Here is a 14,393-nt window from a genome sequence, read left to right on the forward strand (position 1 = left end):
TCCATTTTCTCATCAAGACATCACTTTTACGGTAATAACACTCTGGTATACACTCAGATTCCTCTTCCGTGTATGCTTTCTGATACATCCGTTTTATTTCTATATCTTTCTGTTGTAAATCCGCCAATTTTCCTGAACTAAAAATATCCGCCTCATCCTCCACCCGTTCTTGTTCTTTTTCAACCATCTGATCAAAAATTGTTTCTGATAATTGCACTTCAACTTCGTCTTCACTCTTTGATTTCTCTTCTTGTCTTAACGTCTGACTTTGTGACCTTGTTACTACACAATCCTGAAAAATTCCAGGATATTCGCCCTTCAACACTTCAGTTGTCTGATTTTCCACTGGCTTATCAACCACCATAGGCATCACTCCCACTGCGATCCAGCTATTTCATTACCCAAGATAAACTGTATTCTTGGACAAGATAGTTTCTCTATTACTCCTACTACCACTTCACCACTCTTCACTGGACTTTCCAACCTTACCTTATATAATGGAACACTACTCCTCTCACCCTGAATTCCACATATTACTATCTTTTCTGGCATCATTCTTCCCAAACTACATAACTCCTCATCTCTTACCATTAAAGATTGACTTGCTCCCATATCTCATAAAATTGTGATTCTTTATCTGTTCCTTCTGATACACATGCATAAACTTTACCTACACAAGTAAATTCTTTAAAGAGCTCTGGCACCTTCTTATTAATCACCTCTTGATCAGGCTGTACAATCTTTAGTACTGCCTTTGCTTCACTTGGGCTTTCCTTTACTACTTTAACAATCCCCACTGTCTGATCCTGGTTTACTACATCAGCCTTCCCAGTGCTTTTCTTCAACCTGTGACTTTACATGGCCTAGTTTATTGCAGTGAAAACATTTGGAATTTTTCATTTCTTTTCCACCCTCCTAGATTTCTTTTTTAATCTGAGGTACACCCTCCTTATTATCTCCCATCAGATCACCTTTACCTTTACCACTTGAGTATTTTGTATGTTCCCAGTTTCTATCCCTCACAGTCTGAAACTGATGTCGGAAACCAAGCTTTGATTTATGAACTAATTCATAATCATCTGCCATTTCTGCTGCTAATCTCGCAGTTTTAACCATCTGCTCTTCCACATGAATTCTCACTACATCGGGAATTGAATTTTTAAACGCCTCCAAATGTATAATTTCTCTGAGAGCTTCATACGTTTGGTCCTATTTTCAAAGCCTTTATCCACCTATCAAAATTACTCTGTTTGATCCTTCAAACTCCATGTATGTTTGACCGAATTCTTTCCTTAAATTTCTATACCTTTGTCTATAGCCTTCAGGCGCTAGTTCATATGCACCTAAGATGTATTTTTTCACCTCCTCATACATCTTAGATACCTCATCGGTAGTGATGTAAACACTTCACTCACCCTACATACCAGCTTTGTTTCAATCAGTAATACCAAATGTCCTGTGGCCATTTCATTTGTTTAGCTACCTTCTAAAATGAAATGAAAAAGGCTTCTACCTCCTTCTCATCAAACATTGGCAATGCTTGGACATATTTAAATAGATTCCACCAAACCTTCGACTATGACACTCTTTGTCATTGTCTCATCACTATCATCCAACTGTACATTTCCCTTTACGTCTGCCAATTTTAACTGACTGTCATGTTTCATGGCCATTTTCTGAAGTTCAAACTCTTTCTCTTTATCTTTTTCCCTGATCCGATCTCCCTTTCTCTTTCCTTTTGTTCTGCTAGGGCTATTCTTTCTTTTCTCCTTTCTTCTCTCTCCTTTTCTTTTTCCTCTCTCTCTCTTTCTTTTTCCTCGCTATCTCTTTTGTATTCAAGCTGCTTTAATTCTTTCTCATGTTCCACGTGTTTAAGTTGTAACTGAATTTTTGCCATTTCCAATGAGTCAAACTGTATCTCAGGCAACTTTAAAGGCTACCGCCATAATTACCTCACCTTTTCACATTTTTTCAGGTAACGTTAACTGCAATGTTTTTGTCAAATCCAGCAGTCTGCTGTCTCTGTCTGTAAGATACTGTGTGTGACCGTCTCCACCCCCAAAAACTTCTGAGCCTCTGAAAGAGCCATTGTCCACAACATACTCCCTTCTTAACTGAAATACCACACCTGAAAAGCAACCACAATATGCTCACCCTGGACTGTCTTTAAGTTCACTAAGCCAATCCAATAGACTTTTATCCCTTTTGAGCCCCCAATTTGTTATGGGCCAGGGTTTAGATAACACAAAAGTGTACCATGGAGTTCACCTGACCCACAAGTTTTAATAGATTGTGGTATGGGGAGCACTCTACAGGTGTGGGACAGCAGAAATGGAAAAGTAATTTTTAAAGCAAAACAATATTTGTTCTATGAACTCTAGTGAACCTTTTTAAAACATACAGTGAACATCTTAGCAACCATCAATTCAAATACAACCCCCAAAGAATACAACATTAAGTAATCCTTTAAGCTTTCCTTTTAACATCATTAAGACTTAAAAAACCTTCAAAACAGAAAGACATCAGGCTTAACTTCACTACTGAGAACATTTATAATTCTGAATTCACTAAATGATCCAGAGATAGTCTTTTGATGGCAGAGAGAACAGCAGTACACCTGCTTGGTCTGGCTTCAGCTCCAACACTGAAAACAAAACTAAAACACACCCTGCAGCCGGCTCAAAAACAAATGTAAAAAGCTGACAGACAGCCCAGCTCCACCCACTCTCTGACATCACTGCACTAATAAACATCCATTTCTTAAAGGTAGTCTCACTGTTGATATTTATATACACACCCATTTATAAACACCTAGTTCTTAAAGATATTCTCACATGACACAAGGGATGTGAGGATGAGGGAAGCCTCGGGGACCCGCGGGTCCAAGGTGGAAGCCATAGCTGATTGTCAGTCTATCACCCTCTCCAATCCCTTACGACACTGTGGATGATATTGTCGACCCCACAACCAGGCGGCCAGATGCCAGAGAAGGCGGTGGCAGCAGCGTTGACAGAGGCCCGAGGCGGCAGTCTATGTGCAGGGCCCCGCCCTACCCCTGTGGACCCAGCTGCGCATCAAGTCAGAAAGGGCAGCACAGTAGCATTGTGGTTAGCACAATTGCTTCACAGCTCCAGGGTCCCATGTTCGATTCCTGGCTTGGGTCACTGTCTGTGCGAAGTCTGCACGTTCTCCCCATGTTTGCGTGCGTTTTCTCCGGGTGCTCCAGTTTCCTGCCACAGTCCAAAGATGTGCAGGCTACGTGGATTGGCCATGCTAAAATTGTCCTTCGTGTCCAAAATTGCCCTCAGTGTTGGGTGGGGTTACTGGGTTATGGGGATAGGGGATAGGGCCGAGGTGTGGACCTTGGGTAGGGTGCTCATTCCAAGAGCCGGTGCAGATTCGATGGGCCAAATGGCCTCCTTCTGCATTGTAAATTCTATGATCTGTGAGAGTCTCAGAGGTGGAGGCCGGCAACGGCCCAAATTGTACAGGCGTTGTTGGTCTTTCGAACTGATGTCGGACAGCGTGTGCTGCAGAAGGCTCCAACTCAACAAGAAGATGGTGCAGCAAAGAGACAAAAGAGAAAATGCTGGAAAATCTCAGCAAGTCTGGCAGCATCTGTAGCAAGGGAAAAGAGCTAATGTTTCGAGTCCGATGACTCTTTGTCAAAGCTAACAGACAGAGGAAGTGAGAAATATTTATACTGTGGAGTGAGAATGAAAGATGAGTCATAGCCACAGAAACCCAGGGAAACCAGGTGCTCATGGCCACAGAAACCAAGGGGAAGGAGTGTTAACGGCAGTCCCCAGAGAGGACAAAAGATGTGAAAGGTCAAACAGCAGGGAAACTAACATCAGAGGATGAGCTGTAGGTGTGGGGGGAGGGGAAGGGGGAAGCAAAGAGGAGAAAGGTGCAGGAAAGGTGGATAATCGCAGAATGTGTAACACCTGCCCTTTACCTCTTCCATGTTTGAAACAAACATGTTTGACTTTAACCTGGTGTTGCAAGACTTCTTACTGTGTTCTTCCATGCTTTACATCCCAGGCCCAAAACACTCATTCCAGGTTAAGCAGTGTTTCACTTGCACCTCTTTCAATTTGATCTATTGCATTCGCTGCTCCCAATGTGGTCTCCTCTATATCGGAGAGACCAAACGCAGACTGGGTGATCACTTTGCTGAGCATCTTCGGCATTCAAGACCCTGACCTTCCTGTTGCTTGCCATTTTAACAAAAGACCCTGCTCCCATGCCCACATATCTGTTCTTGGCCTGCTGCAATGTTTCAGTGAAGCGCAACGCAAACTGGAGGAACAACATCTCATCTTCCGGTTAGGCACATAACAGCCTTCCAGCCTGAACATCGAATTCAACAACTTCAGATGCTCAGCCCCATCTCGACCCATTTGTTTTCATTTCATTTTAACTGTCTTTCACCATTTCTTTCTTTCTTAATATACAGTTAATTTCCCCCCCCCAATCTTATCCACCTTTGATGCAGTATCAATTACGACGAGACGAGAGTACAGAGTAATCGGGGCTTTATTACGCAGAGATGTGTAGCCTCCCGCAGCTGCTGCCAAAATGGCTGCAGCTCGGAGAGCCCACACATTTATACTCCGCCTATTGGGCTCCACCTATCCGTTTCCCGGGGGTTGTAGCATGTCGTCCTGCTCGTGGCGATGCCCTTGCTGAGCACGTACGGGCACAGCTCATCGCTCATAAATGAGGATCCCCGGTCGCTGTGGATGAAGGCGAGAGCGAAGAAAGTGGTGAGGGCTTTGATGACGGTGGCAGACGTAATAATGGGGCACGGGGCGACGAAGGGGAATCTGGAATATTCGTCGACCATGTTAAGAAAGTACGTGTTTCGGTCGGTGGAGGGTTGGGGCCCTTTGAAATCCACGCTGAGGCGTTCAACGGGGCGGGAGGCTTTTACTAGGAGCGCTTGGTCTGGCCGGTAGAAATGCTGTTTGCACTCCGCGCAGACCTGACAGTGTCTAGTGATAGCCCTGACCTCCTCAATGAGTAGGGCAGACTGCGGGCCTTTATGAAGTGAAAAAAACGGGTGACCCCTGGGTGACAGAGATCGTCGTGTCGGGTCCAGAGCCGGTCCACTTGTGCGATGGCACATGTACCTTGGGATAGGGCATTGGAGGGTTCATTGAGCTTACCGGGACGATACAAAGTCTCAGAATTGTAGGTGGAGAGCTCGATCTTCCACCTCAATATTTTATCATTTCTGATCTTGCCCCGCTGTGTGTTGTTAAACATGAAGGCAACCGACCGTTGGTCAGTGAGGAGAGTGTATCTCCTGTCGGCTAGGTAATGCCTCCAATGTCGCACAGCTTCTACGCTGGCTTGGGCCTCCTTCTCGATGAAGGAGTGCTGAATTTCAGAGTCATGGAGGGTGCGTGAAAAGAATGCCACGGGCCTGCCTGCCTGGTTGAGGGTGGCGGCCGTAGCGACGTCTGATGCATAGCTCTCGACATGGAAGGGGAGGGTCTCGTCGACCGCGTGGATCGCGGCCTTGGCGATGTTGGCCTTGATATGGTTGAAGGCCTGGTGAGCCTCGGCCATCAGTGGGAAAACGGTGGAGTGAATGAGTGGACGGGCCTTGTCCGCAAAGTTAGGGACCCACTAGGCCTAGTACGAGAAGAACCCCAGGCATCGTTTGAGGGCCTTGGGACAGTGGGGAAGAGGGAGTTCCATGAGGGGGTGCATGCGAATGGGGTCGAGCTTTAGAACTCCACTTTGAACCACATAGCCGAGGATGCAAAGCGGTTAGTGCCGAACACGCACTTTTCTTGTTGTACGTTAGGTTGAGGAGTTTGGCGGTGTGGAGGAATTTGGAAAGGTTAGTGCCGTGGTCCTGCTGGTCGTGGCCGCAGATGGTGATGTTATCCACTATGGGAAGGTGGCCCGCAGTCCGTAACGGTCAACCATTCAGTCCATCTCCCGTTGGAAGGCCGAGACCCCGTTAGTGACGGCGAAGGGAACCCTAGGGAAGTGGTAAAGGCGGCCGTCCGCTTCAAACGCGGTGTGCAGGCGGTCCACCTTGCGGATGGGGAGCTGGTGGTAGGCAGATTTCAGGTCCACTGTCGAGAAGACCCGGTACCGTGCAATCTGATTGACCATATCAGATATGCGTGGGAGGGGGTACGCGTCGAGCTGCATGTACCGATTGATGATCTGTCTAGTCACCGACCATCCTGTTTTTCTCTCCAGTTTTCACAACTACCACTTGGGCTCTCCAGGGTCTGTTGCTGTCCTCGATAATGCCTTCCCGCAGCAGCCGCTGGACCTCAGACTTGATGAAGGTCCTGTCCTGGGCGCTGTACCGTCTGCTCCTGGTGGCGACGGGTTTGCAATCCGGGGTGAAGTTTGCAAACAGAGAAGGCGGGTCGACCTTAAGGGTAATGAGACCTCAGACAGTCAGGGTGGTAGGGGCCCGCCAAATTTCAGGGTTAGACACTAGAGGTTGCACTGAAAGTCCAGGCCGAGTAGCAAGGCAGCGCAGAGGTTGGAGAGGACGTAGAGCCGGAAGCCACTGAACTCTATACCCTGGATGGTGAGGATGGCGATGCAGTACCCCCGGATCACCACCGAGTGGGGTCCGGAGACCAGGGAGATTTTCTGGTTAATGGGGTGTACCGTGAGCGGGCAGCACCTTACCGTATCGGGGTGGATGAAGCTCTCAGTGCTCCCGGAGTCCAAAAGGCAGGATATCTCATGCCCATCGACCTTCACTGTCTTCGACGTGGTCGCAAGGTTGTGCGGTCGGGACTGGTTGATCGTGATGGAGGCGAGACACGGCAGTTGTTGGAAGGCCCCTGGCTGGTCGGCGGCGGTTGTCGGCAATGAGCGGGCCAATGAGATGTCCGACGAGTAGGGGTCCTGAGGCAGGGAAGATGGCGGTGCCCACGGGGCGCACGTGGCGGGTGGCATTAAAGATGGCAGCACTGACAATGGGCCTGGTTACAGCGGCGATCGAGTGGGCCTGGCACACAGCAGTGAAGATATAGATATAGATATAGAGAAATACAGCACAGAACAGGCCCTTCGGCCCACGATGTTGCGCCGAACTTTTGTCCTAGGTTAATCATAGAATTTTGGACAATTTTTCATGGCCAATCCACCCAACCTGCACATCTTTGGACTGTGGGAGGAAACCGGAGTACCCGGAAGAAACCCACGCAGTCACGGGGAGGATGTGCAGACTCCACACAGACAGTGACCCAAGTCGAAATCGAACTTGGGACCCTGGAGCTGTGAAGCAATTGTGCTATCCACAATGCTACCGTGCTGCCCTTAAGAAGTTAACCTACACTCCCTTATTCTACCCTAATCCAAGTACCTATCCAATAGCCGCTTGAAGGTCCATAAATTTTCCGACTCAACTACTACCACAGGCAGTGCATTCCATGCCCCCACTACTCTCTGGGTAAAGAACCTACCTCTGACATCCCCTCTATATCTTCCACCATTTATCTTAAATTTATGTCCCCTTGTAATGGTGTGTTCCACCCGGGGAAAAAGTCTCTGACTGTCTACTCTATCTATTCCCCTGATCATCTTATAAACCTCTATCAAGTCGCCCCTCATCCTTCTCCGTTCTAATGAGAAAAGGCCTAGCACCCTCAACCTTTCCTCGTATGACCTACTCTCCATTCCAGGCAACATCCTGGTAAATCTCCTTTGCACCTTTTCCAAAGCTTCCACATCCTTCCTAAAATGAGGTGACCAGAACTGCACACAGTACTCCAAATGTGGCCTGACCAAGGTTTTGTACAGCTGCATCATCACCTCACGGCTCTTAAATTCAATCCCTCTGCTAATGAACGCTAGCACACCATAGGCCTTCTTCACAGCTCTATCCACTTGAGTGGCAACTTTCAAAGAACTATGAACATAGACCCCAAGATCTCTCTGCTCCTCCACATTGCCAAGAACCCTACCATTAACCCTGTATTCCGCATTCAGATTTGTGGACAACCTCACACTTGTCAGGGTTAAACTCCATCTGCCACTTCTCAGCCCAGCTCTGCATTCTATCTATGTCTCTTGGAAGCCGACAACAGCCCTCCTCACTATCCACAACTCCACCAATCTTCGTATCATCTGCAAATTTACTGACCCACCCTTCAACTCCCTCATCCAAGTCGTTAATGAAAATCACAAACAGCAGAGGACCCAGAACTGATTCCTGCGGTACGCCACTGATAACTGGGCTCCAGGCTGAATATTTGCCATCCACCACAACTCTCTGTCTTCTATCGGTTAGCCAGTTTGTTATCCAACTGGCCAAATTTCCCACTATCCCATGCCTCCTTACTTTCTGCATAAGCCTACCATGGGGAACCTTATCAAATGCCTTACTAAAATCCATGTACACTACATCCACTGCTTTACCTTCATCCACATGCTTGGTCACCTCTTCAAAGAATTCAATAAGACTTGTAAGGCAAGACCTACCCCTCACAAATCCGTGCTGACTATCCCTAATCAAGCAATGCCTTTCCAGATGCTCAGAAATCCTATCCCTCAGTACCCTTTCCATTACTTTGCCTACCACCGAAGTAAGACTAACTGGCCTGTAATTCCCAGGGTTATCCCTATTCCCTTTTTTGAACAGGGGCACGACATTCGCCACTCTCCAATCCTCTGGTACCACCCCTGTTGACAGCGAGGATGAAAAGATCATTGCCAACGGCTCTGCAATTTCATTTCTTGCTTCCCATAGAATCCTTGGATATATCCCATCAGGCCCGGGGGACTTGTCTATCCTCAAGTTTTTCAAAACGCGCAACACATCTTCCTTCCTGACAAGTATCTCCTCAAGCTTATCAGTCTGCTTCACGCTGTCCTCTCCAACAATATGGCCCCTCTCGTTTGTAAATACTGAAGAAAAATACTTGTTCAAGACCTCTCCTATCTCTTCAGACTCAATACACAATCTCCCGCTACTGTCCTTAATCGGACCTACCCTCGCTCTAGTCATTCTCATATTTCTCACATATGTGTAAAAGGCCTTGGGGTTTTCCTTGATCCTACCCGCCAAAGATTTTTCATGCCCTCTCTTAGCTCTCCTAATCCCTTTCTTCAGTTCCCTCCTGGCTATCTTGTATCCCTCCAGCGCCCTGTCTGAACCTTGTTTCTTCAGCCTTACATAAGTCTCCTTCTTCCTCTTAACAAGACATTCAACCTCTCTTGTCAACCTTGGTTCCCTCACTCGACCATCTCTTCCCTGCCTGACAGGGACATACATATCAAAGACACGCAGTACCTGTTCCTTGAACAAGTTCCACATTTCACTTGTGTCCTTCCCTGACAGCCTATGTTCCCAACTTCTGCACTTCAATTCTTGTCTGACAGCATTGTATTTACCCTTCCCCCAATTATAAACCTTGCCCTGTTGCTCGCACCTATCCCTCTCCATTACTAAAGTGAAAGTCACAGAATTGTGGTCACTACCTCCAAAATGCTCCCCCACTAACAAATCTATCACCTGCCCTGGTTCATTACCTAGTACTAAATCCAATATGGCCTCCCCTCTGGTCGGACAATCTACATACTGTGTTAGAAAAGCTTCCTGGACACACTGCACAAACACTACCCCATCCAAACTATTTGATCTAAAGAGTTTCCACTCAATGTTTGGGAAGTTGAAGTCGCCCATGACTACTACCCTGTGACTTCTGCACCTTTCCAAAATCTGTTTCCCAATCTGTTCCTCCACATCTCTGCTGCTATTGGGGGGCCTATAGAAAACTCCCAACAAGGTGACTGCTCCTTTCCTATTTCTAACTTCAACCCATATTACCTCAGTAGGCACATCCCCCTCGAACTGCCTTTCTGCAGCTGTTATACTATCTCTAATTAACAATGCCACCCCCCCACCTCTTTTACCATCCTCCCTAATCTTGTTGAAACATCTATAACCAGGGACCTCCAACAACCATTTCTGCCCCTCTTCTATCCAAGTGCCCCTCCTTTCTTCCCGCAGGCCTTACAGAGAGCGCTCCGCGCCGGGCAGCGCTGCCGGGGGTGCTTTGTCTGTTCGCAGAAGTAGCACTTGGGTCCCCCGGGGTTGGTTCGCTGCCGTGCGCATGCTTGGGGTTGGCTGGGGGCGGTCGCTGGTGGGGTCTATGATGGGGTGTTTGCTGGCGGGGTCCATGATGTCCAGGAGGGGAGCTCCGTGCGGTCGGGGGCGTATGCCTGTACATTGCGGGAGGTAACTGTTAGTGAGATTGTGAGTTTCTTGGTCACCGTGAGGTCAAGGGTAGCCCCTTCTGAGAGGCGCTGGCGGATGTAAGCCGACCCTATGCCCATAACGAAAGCATCCCTAATGAGGAGTTGAGAATGTTCAACTGCCGAAACGGCCTGGCAATCGCCATCCCTCGCCAGGGCGTGCAGGGCACGCCAGAAATCTTCCACAGACTCACCGGGGAGTTGATGCAGTGTGGACAGGAGTTGCTGGCGTAGATTTTGTTGGTCTGCTGAGTGTAGTCCTCCTTCAGTAGCGCCATGGCCTCAGCGCGTCCCAGATGAGGTGAAAGATATCGGAGCTCAGCCCCGTATACAGGTTCTGGAGCTTTTGTGCCTCTGAGGGTGGTTCTGTCGCAGATCTGATGTATGTTTCAAAGCAAGCCAGCCAATGTGCGATGGCCGACTTGGTGTTGTCTGCTTGAGGGTGCAGCTGCAGGCGATCTGGCTCGATGCGGAGATCCATCGTTGTAAAATCTCTGTGTAATAAATTGATGCACTATCAATTACGACGAGACAAGAGTCAAGTGTAATCGAGGCTTTATTACACAGAGATGTGTAGCCTCCCGCAGCTGCTGCCGAAATGGCTGCAGCTCGGAGAGCCCACACATTTATACTCCCCCTACTGGGCGGAGCCAGCAGGCAGGGATCTATCCCTGTACCTGTAGTACAAGAGCATTACCATAATACACCTCATATGTGATATATGTACAACAGTGGTGACTACCACACAGTTCTGGAGAAGTTTGTGTTTGGTCCGGGGCTGTGTCGTGGGTGTGGCTGTTATACGACACACCATCTGCTAGTGTGTGAACTAACACCATGCGTTTGGGGTCCTTTAGGTTGTACACGGAGACGAGACAGGATTGGCTGTGTCTCCATCGTTGTTCACGTTGGTGTTTGGGCCACTGGCAATTTCATTGAGGGTGTCAGACAAGTGGAAAGTGATTGGGGGGTGGGCAGGGAGGGGGCAGAGTACAGCATTGTGCGTGTCTTTGTATGCTGACAATCTCTAGCTGTATGTAAGGGATCCGGAGAGCAGGCTTGGGTGATATTATGGGGATATTGGAGAGGTTTGGCTCATTTTCGGATTATAAATTGAATATTGGGAAGAGTGAGTATTTTGTCAGTGAGGGAGCTGAGGTGAGGGGGCTGCCTTTCCGTTGTGCTGGGACTAGCATCCCCTATCTGAGGGACCAGGTGGCATGGGATTAGATGCAACTTCGCAAGTTCAACGTCATTAATTTGGCGAATAGGGTCTTGCAGAACTGAGACAGCCTTCCGTTGTCTCTGACAGGCCAGGTGCCGGACCTGTCGTTTTACTATTGGGCTGCCAATCAAGAGAAAGTGTTGAGTTAGTTCACAGACCGGGAGGTTGCCTGGGTATGAATGGAGTTGGGTCAGGTCAGGGGTCAAGTCTGAAGAGGTTGGCAATTGCTACTCTGCGGTTTGCTCCAGCGAAGGATTCGTCAAATCCGGAGGCCATTTCCACATTAAAGATTTGCCTGCAACATTTCAAATTTTGCAAGGGGGTGGGGGGGGTGGGGGGGGGGGGGGGGGGTGTCAAGGTGGTCCCCTATTTGTGGGAATAATTTGTTCCAACCGGGGAGACTAGATGCCATGTTTGGGGGGGTTGAAAGGTCAGAGGCTGGAGAGCATAAAGGACTATTTGCTAACTGGGAGGAGCTGAAGGAGAAAGCAGGCCTTGGGAGGGTGGATATGTTCAGATACTTTCAGGTGCGTGACTATGTCTGGCAAGCTTTCTTGCCATTCCCAGTGGCGCCTATATCCACTTTGCTGGAAAGGATTCTCTCCTGTGCAGGATCGGAGGAGGGCAGTATGTCCGGGATATATGGTCGGATCATGGGATAAGAGCAGGTTACGATGGAGTATGTGAAGGCTAGGTGGGAGGAGGAGCTGGGTCCCATTTTGGAGGAAGAGCTGTGGAGTGAAACTCTCCGCAGGGTGACTGCTACTTCATCCTGCGCGAGGTTAAGTTAAGTTTGACACAACTCAAGATGGTGATCAGGCACTGTGGTGGTATGATTTGCATAGCTGTCTGCCATTGGTGCAGAACACTGGCTTACCATTGGCCCTGGTCGGTCATGTGCCTCTCGACCGATTGGTTGAGACCAGTCATGTGACGGCTCTCTGATTGGTCGAGAGGCTGAGTTAACCCGGCCTCCAGAGCGAGATATAAATACCCAGAACGCTCGGCGGTCGTCCATTTACTGTAGTCGACCGCAGGGCTAACTTCTAGCTTATTAAAGCCTAACTTTTGTACAGCAACTCGTCTCGCGTTCGATTGATGGTTCATCAATTTAATAAGCTACAATTTTGAAGATGGAGCTCCGGATCAAGCCTGAATGCCTCCGCATCAGCCCGCAAACTCAGAACGCTTCAGAAATCTTTCAACATTGGCTGGCATGTCTCGAGGGATACCTGGCATCCGCAAACAGCCCCCCCACCATGGCACAGAAGCTTCATATCCTCCACTCCAGCATGGGCATGGCAGCCTACGCGATGTTTGCGGAGGAAAAGGATTACGATGCGGCTATGCTTAAGCTGAATGGACAGTTTCTTAACCCGGTAAACAGAGTATTCGCCCGACATCTGCTGGCTACCAGACAACAGCTCCCCGGTGAGTCCTTAGACCAATTTTACCGGGCCCTCGCTGTCCTGGGGAGGAACTGCTCCTGCCTCGCAGTTTCAGCTACGGAGCACATGGAACTTCTGATTAGAGATGCTTACGTGTCTGGGATGCAGTCTGCCGCTATCCGCCAGTGGATGCTGGAGAAAGACGACCTCAGCCTAACTGAGGCCCAGACTCTCTCCACCTCCCTGGAGGTCGCCGATTTAAACGGCCGCGCCTATGTCCCCAGCCGCGCTGCAGCGCCCTGGGCCTCCTGGCACGTTTCCCCACCGCCATCCGCCGCTCCCGACCCCCCTCAGGCCTGCGTCGCGGGACGCCCCGAAAAGTCAGCGGGGCCCCGCTGCTATTTCTGTGGGATCGCTAAACACCTTCACCCGCGCTGCCCAGCCCGTTCCGCCCTTTGTAAGAGCTGCGGGAAGAAGGGCTACTTTTCATCCGTATTCCAGGCCAAATCGGTCGCTGCTGTACCGCGCAGCGACCGGGGATCCACCCCTCCGGGGCCCTTCCAGTACACCGCGCCAAGCTCCCCCCCTGTTGTCTGGTAGCCAGCAGATGTCGGGCGAATACTCCCCCCCCCCCCGCGCCTCCAGGCCCCTGCGCCCGCCCTACGCGCCACCCCCCCTCCTCCGGGCCCTTCCGGGCCCTTCCAGCACACCTACTCTCTCCTCGCTGCCCCCGGGCCGCTGCGCCTGGCCTGCACGCCTCTCTGCCTCCGCTCTCAGCCGCTCTGGTCGGCCTGCCGGCTCTGCTAACCCCGCCCCCAGCAACCACGAGGGCCCCGCGAGCGCCGCCTACCTGACCTTTGCGCACCGGCACTTCTAGGACTGGACTTCCAGTGCAACCTGCAGAGCTTGACCTTCCAATTCGGCGGCCCTATACCCCCCCTCACTGTCTGCAGCCTCGCATCCCTCAAAGTGGACCCCCCCTCCTTGTTTGCTAATCTCACCCCTGATTGCAAACCCGTCGTGACACGGAGCAGACGGTACAATGCCCAGGACTGGACCTTCATCAGGTCCGAGGTCCAGAGGTTACTGAAGGAAGGGGTCATCGAGGCCAGCAACAGTCCCTGGCGAGCCCACGTGCTGGTGATCCGGACTGGGGAGAAAAACCGGTTGGTCATCGACTATAGCCAGACCATCAACCGGTTTACGCAACTGTACGCGTATCCTCTCCCCCGTATTTCCGCCATGGTAAACGATATCGCGAAATACAAAGTCTTCTCCACTGTGGAACTTAAGTCCGCTTATCACCAGCTCCCCATCCGCGCGAGTGACCGCATGTATACCGCGTTCGAGGCTGATGGGCGCCTCTACCACTTCCTTAGGGTTCCATTTGCTGTCACAAATGGGGTCTCGGTCTTCCAACGGGAGATGGACCGAATGGTCGACAAGTACGGATTACGGGCTACCTTCACGTATCTCGATAATGTCACCATCTGCGGCCACGACCAGCAGGACCATGACGCCAACCTCCGGAA

This window comes from Scyliorhinus canicula, chromosome 7 (assembly GCF_902713615.1).
Source record: "Scyliorhinus canicula chromosome 7, sScyCan1.1, whole genome shotgun sequence".
Lineage (NCBI taxonomy): Eukaryota > Metazoa > Chordata > Chondrichthyes > Carcharhiniformes > Scyliorhinidae > Scyliorhinus > Scyliorhinus canicula.